The following is a 7,525-nucleotide window of genomic DNA, read 5'->3' on the forward strand; positions in this document are numbered from 1 at the left end:
CTGAAGTCTGGAACCCATAGACATCACCAGATGCTGGGTTTCTTCCCTGGTGATACTCTGCCTGGCCTTTACTGCAGCTGTCTTCAGTTCCTGGTTGTTCTTGGGTCGTTTTGCCTTCAGTTTTGTCTTTAGCAAGTGAAATGCATGCTCAAATGTATTCAGGTCAGGTGATTAACTTGGCCATTGCAGAACATTCCACAACTTTGCCTTAAAAATTATTGGATTGCTTTCGCAGTATGCTTCGGGTCATTGTCCATCTGCACTGTGAAGCACCATCCAATGAGTTTTGAAGCATTTGGCCGAATATGAGCAGATAATATAGCCCTAAACACTTCAGATTTCATCCTGCTGCTTTTCTCAGCAGTCACATCATCAATAAATACAAGGGAACAAGTTCCATTGGCAGCCATACATACCCACGCCAGAACACTACCTCCACCATGCTTCACAGAAGCTTCTAGGTGGTATGCTTCAGATCACGAACAGTTCCTTCCCTTCTCCATACTCTCCTCTTCCTATCATTCTGGTACAAGTTGATCTTTGTCTCATCTGTTCATAGGATGTTGTTCCAAAACTGTACAGGCTTTTTTTTAGATGTTTTTTGGAAAACCTGGTCTTCCTGTTTTTGAGGCTTACCAATGTTTTTTCTCTGGTGAAGTCTTCTCTTGATTGTTGACTTTGACACAGATACGCCTGCCTCCTGGAGGGTGTTCTTGATCTGGCCAACTGTTGTGAAGTGGTCTTTCTTCACCAGGGAATTAATTCTGTCATCCACCATAGTTGTTTTCCGTGATCTTCCGAGCCTTTTGGTGTTCCTGAGCTCACCAGCGAGTTCGTTCTTTTTAAGATAGTTGATTTGGCCACACCTAATGTTTTTGCTATCTCTCTGATGGGTTTGTTTAGATTGTTCAGCTTAATCATGGCTTGCTTCACTGGCAGTGACAGCTCTTTGGACTTCATATTGAGGGTTAACAGCAACAGATTCAAAATGCAAATGCCACATTTGAAATCAACTCTAGACCTTTTATTTGCTGTGATAGAAATGTTATACATGTGCTTTTCTTATAACTAATTTCTGTGTTCTATTCATATGTTGTTCTATAAACCAATTTATGTGTTCATGCAAATGGCTGACTGAACGAATCATCACTATCAGTASCTGCAATTTGGCAGTACGCCCAGACCTTGTTTTGAGAACAAAAGATGTCTCAGTTTCAAGGTCTCAGCTTAGAGAGAAGAATCCTTGTGAGGTATTGGTCTATCACATGTTATGAACCAGTATTGGTCAGCCACATGAATGAAACAAAATGGTAAGGATTAATTAATTATGCTAAATCATGCAAATATAACTTGTCTGTGTATAACCCTAACTGCTGGGACTGCCCAAGCAGAGCTCCTGATTGACATGTGTATTATGGTGCATTGAGTTGGTTGGAATCTCTCCAGCGCGCTGACAATAAACAATGATTCATATTAAGATTGACTTCAAGTATCCCTGTGTAAGAATTTCCACAACACTGCTTACTTGTAAATGAACTGATGAGGGAATAACACACACCAGGCCATGGAACAGCTGAGCAGCCAATTGTCCAATTACTTTTGGTCCCTTAAAAAGAGGGGACCACATGTAAAAAGTGCTGTAATTCCTTCACTGTTCACCCGATTTGGATGTAAATACTCTCAAATTAAAGCTGAATGTCTGCACTTTCAACTCATATTCATTATTTAATTTAAACTGCAATATGCTGTGGTAGACAGCTAAAATAATAATAACTTGGTCAATGTCCAAATATTTATGGATCTGACCATATATGTTTCTTTTGAGCTTCACTTTTAATAATTCAGCATGACCTGAACTTGATAGATAGGTCTTCTGTAACTAAGCCACTCAGGAACATTCAATGTCATCTATGTTAGCAACTCCAGTGAATATTTGGCCTTGTGTTTTAGTTTATTGTTCTGTTGAAAAGTGAATTTGTCTCCCAGTGTCTGTTGGAAAGCAGACTGAAGGTTTTCCTCTAGGATTTTGCCTGTGCTTAGCTCTATTCCATTTAGTTTTATCCTAAAAATACTGCCTAGTGGTACTCAGTGATGTGTTGGAATTGCCTTATTACAAACAGAATGCATATTTTGTATAAGCTTCCTTCTTTTCACTTATTTAGGTTAGTATTGTGGAGAAACTACAATGTTGTTGATCCATCCTCAGTTTTGTCTTATCACAGCCATTAAACTCTGTAACCAGAGGTGTAAATTAACTAAGTAAAAATACTTTGAAGTACTACTTAAGTCATTTGGGGGGGGGGGTATCTGTTCTTTAAATTGCTATTTATACTTTTGACCACTTATACTTTTCGCCCACTACATTCCTAAAGAAAATAATGTATATTTTACTCCAAAGTACTTGTTACATTTCGAATGCTTAGCAGGACAAGAAAGGGGTCTAATTCACGCACTTACAAAGAGAACATCCCGGGTCATCTACTACCTCTGAACTGGTGGACTCACTAAACACATATTATTAGTTTGTAAATTGTGTCTGAGTGTTGGAGTGTGCCCCTGGTTATCTGTAAATAAATAAAAACAAGAAAATGGTTCAGTCTGGTTTGCTTAATATAAAGAATTTTAAATGATTTATACTTTTACACTTATGTATATTTTACTTATGTGCATTTACTTTTGATACTTAAGGATATGTAAAAACCAAATACTTTCAGACTTAGTAGTATTCTACTGTGTAACTTTCACTTTTACTTGAGTCATTTTCTATTAAAGGTATCTTTACTTTTACTCAAGTAGGACAATTGGGTACTTTTTCCACCACTGTCTGTAACTGTTTTAAAGTCACCATTGGCCTCATAGTGAAATCCCTGAGTGGTTTCCTTCCTCTCCGGCAACTGAGTTAGTAAGGACACCTGTATATTTGCAGTGACTGACTGTATTGATACACCATATAATAATTTCACCATGCTCAAAGGGATATTCAATGTCTGCTTTTTTATTTTACCCATCTACAAATAGGCATTGGAAAACCTCCCTGGTCTTTGTGGTTGAATCTGCGTTTGAAATTCACTGCTTAACTGAGGGACCTTACAGATAATTGTATGTGTGGGGTACAGAGATGAGATAGTCAAAAATCATGTTAAACACTGTTATTGCACACAGAGTGAGTCCATGCAACTTATTATGTGACTTGTTAAGTAAGCTTTTACTCCTGAACTTATTTAGGCTTRCCATAACAAAGGGGTTGAAAACATATTGTCTTAAAACATTTCACCTTAAAACATTTTATTAATTTATAAAAATGTTTAAAAAAGTAATGCCACTTTGACATTATGGGGTATTGTGTGTAGGCCAATGACAAAAAAAATCTTAATTTAATRCACTTTAAARGCAGGCTGTGACAGTTTTTTMGGGAAAAAGTCAAGGGGTGTGAATACTTTCTGATGGCACTATATCAATAAATCTTGTGACCTTGTTGATGCCTAATATGTACTCCCAATGATATCCCCTTTGTGTTATGTGTGCAATCAAACTTGCAAACAAGGTTTGCCATAACAAAGGAGTGGAATATTCACTCAAGCCATTTCAGCTTTTCCTTTTTAATCAATTTGTTGAAATCTCTAAAAACATAATTCCACTTTGACATGATGGAATATTGTGTGTAGGCCAATAATGGTCTGGGCTYTTTTTTATGGTTCAGGCCGCATAGTTCCAGTGAAGGGAAATCTTAACGCGACAGCACACAATGGCATTCTAGACGATTCTGTGCTTTGTGGCAACAGTTTGGGGAAGGCCCTTTCCTGTTTCAGCATGACAATGCCTCAGTTCACAAAGCAAGGTCCATACAAAAAAGGTTTGTTGAGATCGGTGTGGAAGAACTTGCCTGGCCTGCACAGAGCCCTGACCTCAACCTCATCTAACACCTTTGGGATGAATTGGAATGCAGACTGCGAACCAGGCCTAATTGCCCAACATTAGTGCCCAACCTCACTAATGTGCTTGTGGCTGAACGGAAGCATGTCCCCACAGCAATGTTCCAAAATCTAGTAAAAAGACAACCTGGAAGAGTGGAGGCTGTTATAGCAGCAAAGGGGGAACCATCACGAAACACACGGAGGAGAAACCTCTYCTCCTAACACAGTACCAACAGTACAACGACTGTGAGGGAAAAATCCCTGTGGCGCAAACACGGACCCCTAACAGAGCTAACACAGCAAAATAATCCCGCACAAAGACTAGCAGGCAGCGGAGGTTAATAAACCCACCGAAATTAACTAATCAGACACAGGTGATAACAACAACAGACAGACACAAATGAAAAGGAAAAATGGATCGGTGGCAGCTAGTAGGCCGGCGACGACGACCGCCGAGCACCGCCCGAACAGGGAGAGGAGCCACCTTCGGTGGAAGTCGTGACAGTGTACGCTAAGAATTGGGAAGCAAGTATAGGGAGTGAGTTTAATAAAAAACGGAACATAGAACAAAACAAGAAACACGAGTTGCGTACAGACATGAAACACAGAAACAGAGTCAATAACGCCTGGGGACAGAACCAAAGGTAGTGACGGATATAGAGGAGGTAATCAAGAAGGAGATGGAGTCCAGGTGAGTCTCATGAGGCGCAGGTGCGCGTAATGATGGTGGCAGGTGTGCGTAATAATGAATAAACTGGCGACGTCGAGCGCCATAGAGGGGGAGKGGGAGTAGACGTGACAGAAGCGGCAGGTCAGGAAAGGGGTGAGGTACCTGTATCCCGTGAAGCAGGCTGTGCAGCCCATGACCCCCAGGGCATAGGCGGCTGCAGGGGAGATCATCATGTCCACGGAGGCCACGACAGTCACACCACCCGCCAGAGTCACATTCTGAATGTCGGCCATGGTGATCTAGCCTCTCTTGTTGATTAGGGCAGATGAGGCGAAGGCTGTCATCGACAAGGAGCTGAGGCCTATGAAGGTCTGCAGGACAAGCCTGTGCTGGTCAAAGTTGAAAGAGGGCCAGAACACCCAGAGAACCAGGGTGCCCATCACTGACAGGATGTCTGACTGGTAACTAGTAATCTCTTTGGCGTGGCCATCGTTCAGGCGCGGCTGGTACAGCACAAACGTGACCCCCAACCCAAAGTAACAGACAAACAGATAGATGAGGATGGAGCCACCTGCGTCATTGTTCTTTAGGTATTTCAGCATAGCCCACTCTGCAAAGATATGGACCTCTAGCAGGTCCTCTAGCGGACTGTTCTTTCCCAGCACCGCCCCGAAGGAGATAAGCACCACGGCGCATGTAAACTCAGCATTGACCAGGTTGACGACCCCAAGGTGGATCTTTCCATCGGAGTATAACTGGAAGTAGCCCTGGACCAAGTAGCCCTTCCCACTGGATCGCGAAGTTGGCTATCAGGAAGTTGAAGACCATCCATCTAAAGCCGTAAAGCCACATGAAGGCCAGCAGGCAGCCGCAGGAAGGCCAGCAGGCAGCCAAAGATCCTCATCTGCATGTCAGCGAAGAAGGGACAGTCTCGATACAGGGAGTTGTCCATAGGGTTGGTCTCATTGTTCCTGAAACTTGCCGTTGGCATTGTCATCATAGGTGGCAAGAGCACCCTCAGGCTATTGGACTTATTCATTGTGCAATGGACAGCTCACAGAGACCAATTACTCTAGCAGCAGCACTCTCTCCTTCCCTTTCTACCTCTACTGCCAGATAAGTGACTTCCGGCATTGGGCAGAGAGCAGACGCACACCACACAGCTACACAAGGACTCCACATCTCTCCCACTCAGGACAGAGTTGTACTTTCGTCCCTCAAATTAACCAGCATGTTCTACAGTTTCACAACACAATGTGTACTGATGGAATTATTATAGATTCAGATAAAATAAATTGGTAGGGTTGTAGCCATGCAGGGTCTATTTTGATTAAGAAAGTAAATGTTTTTTTGTGTTTTTTTTTTTACTTCCCAACTATTTGTTACTGTAAGCCTCAAATTTGAATTTCTATTGTGAGAGGGATTCATTTTTTATTTTCAATTTTTTTATTTAACCTTTATTTAACCAGGCAAGTCAGTTAAGAACAAATTCTTATTTACAATGACGGCCTACGTCGGCCAAACCCGGGCGACGCTGGGCCTATTGTGTGCCGCCCTATGGGACTCCCGATCACGGCCGGTTGTGATACAGTCTTAATACTGTAAAAAGCACTGAGCTAATGAGCTAATGCCTTCAAGGTATTATAGTATTCAACACTTTTACTAAACAAAAAATGCTCAAACAATTTACTTGGATTTTATGTATTCATTGCAATTACTAGTAATTCTACTTCATTAGAACACAGCACAATATATTCCACAACATATTTCTGCAGTCCCACCCACCAACGAATTTCTGACTACACCTCTGCATTGGAGTAAATGTAATGTAAATCTGTGATACTCAAATTAGTATGATATGTTACGTTTGGAATGGTTACTTAAGACAGATGGTTCCATAAAGCAAAAAACAAATTATGGTGGTTGGTCGGTGTGGATGGGTGGGCGTTCAACGTGAACGTCTAGCAACACAAAGGTTGCGAGTTTGAATCCCATCATGGACAATTTATCTAATTATCAACTTTTCAACTACTTACTACTTTTTAGCTACTTTGGAACTACTTATCATGTTAGCTAAACCTTACCCTAACCTTAACCTTAAGTCTTTAACCTAACTCCTAGCATAGCTAATTTTAGCCGCTTAGCCACCTAGCTAGAATTCGTAAAGCTTTCATACATTTTTCTAATTCGTAACATATTGTACATTTTGCAAATGCTCGATCTATTGTTCGTTTTGCAAATTCGTGACATTTAATACAAATTGTAATTCAGAACATATCATAAGAAATGGGTGTTGGACATTCACAAATGAATACATACCATACATATAATAGTAAAAGATATTTCTCGGATTTACGTACATAATAATAAGAACTACTATGAGACTASGTTGCAGCGTTGGGTTGGTGTTGGTTAAGTAGACTGGAACTGACCTTTTTTTTTTTTCAATGATGAATGGCCTGAGTGAACTATCTTCGTTTAGCCACCTTCTTTGACTACGTGGGAGGGGGTGTCATGTAGAAATATCTTGCTTGTCAACTCCAAATGGCTCATATGCCTCATATTTAGTTGTCTAGATTTTTCCACAACTTTTAAATTCCAATCATTTAAACAACATAAAAGATAGTATGCACACCCCTGTAGATTATTAGATATGGGTGTTCTTCTTCTGGTGATGTAGGTCTATCCCAGTGGGCACAGATGTCAATTCAACGTCTATTCCACATTGGTTCAATGTAATTTCATTGAAATGACGTGGAAGCAACGTTGATTCAACCAGTGTGTGCCCAGTGGGATGGTTCTGATAAAGCTGTGGCTTTCCCTGATCTAGACTTCATAAAAATGATTAGGTTTAGCTATTTCATCTGGGATTAAATATAGACTACTGTAATGAAATGAATAAAAACTATATTTTTAATAGTAAACCTACGCATAATTGTCG

The 7,525-nt window shown here is 40.8% G+C and overlaps 1 pseudogene; it reads right to left on the reverse strand.

The window, feature by feature from the left end:
* Positions 1 to 4,583: 4,583 nt before the first annotated feature.
* Positions 4,584 to 5,718, reverse strand: LOC111970691 (ammonium transporter Rh type B pseudogene; annotated as a pseudogene).
* Between the last annotated feature and the right edge of the window lie 1,807 nt (positions 5,719 to 7,525).

The sequence above is a fragment of the Salvelinus sp. IW2-2015 genome, linkage group LG11 (genome assembly GCF_002910315.2).
Source record: "Salvelinus sp. IW2-2015 linkage group LG11, ASM291031v2, whole genome shotgun sequence".
NCBI lineage: Eukaryota > Metazoa > Chordata > Actinopteri > Salmoniformes > Salmonidae > Salvelinus > Salvelinus sp. IW2-2015.